Genomic DNA, 779 nt, shown 5'->3' on the forward strand with positions numbered 1-779 from the left:
AGCCTCTCCCACGCGGGGGGCAGGCCAGAACGCGGGGGGCCAGGGCCCGAAGGCAGCCCCCCCGCGGGCGAGAGAGCAAGCCAGCAGGGGCTGTCGCCTGCCGCGGCCAGCGACGTCGGGCTGGCCCCTGCCGCGGCCAGCGATGTCGGGCTGTCGCCTGCCGCGGCCAGCGACGTCGGGCTGGCCCCTGCAGCGCCTAGCCTCTCCCACGCAGGGGGCAGGCCAGAACGCGGGGGGCCAGGGCCCGAAGGCAGCCCCCCCGCGGGCGAGAGAGCAAGCCAGCAGGGGCTGTCCGCGCGTCGCGCAGCGCGGCATGGCTGCGGGGGCCGCGCGCGCGCGCCCAAGCGCCCAAGGGCCCCCAAGGGCCCCAGGCCCTCAGGCCCCAGCGCCCCAGCGCCCAGCGCGGGCGGGCGCGCGCGCGCGTGTGGTCTTTGAGGGGCGCCGGCCTGGTGGCTCCCTAAAGAGCAATAAGTGTCATTGCAGCTCTGGCAGGGGGAGACACTACTAGGTCCCAGCTGTCACCCCCCCTCTAAAAAATTCATTTCTTGGTATTTTGAGCTGAAATTTTGCACAGAGGTTGGCAAAAATCCAATCCACCTTCATTAATTTTCCCAGAATTTTTCGAGGTCGGGAAGTATTTGTTTTAATTTTCCTACCATTAGAAATCGAGTAAATCCGCAAAACTAGGAACCGGCCCGGAATGACCCCAAATTCAGTGGGCAGCCTCATAAAAATATGGCTGATTTTACTGGATTGGTTTCATGTGGAAAGCACGACGT

Source organism: Populus nigra, chromosome 2 (genome assembly GCF_951802175.1).
Source record: "Populus nigra chromosome 2, ddPopNigr1.1, whole genome shotgun sequence".
NCBI lineage: Eukaryota > Viridiplantae > Streptophyta > Magnoliopsida > Malpighiales > Salicaceae > Populus > Populus nigra.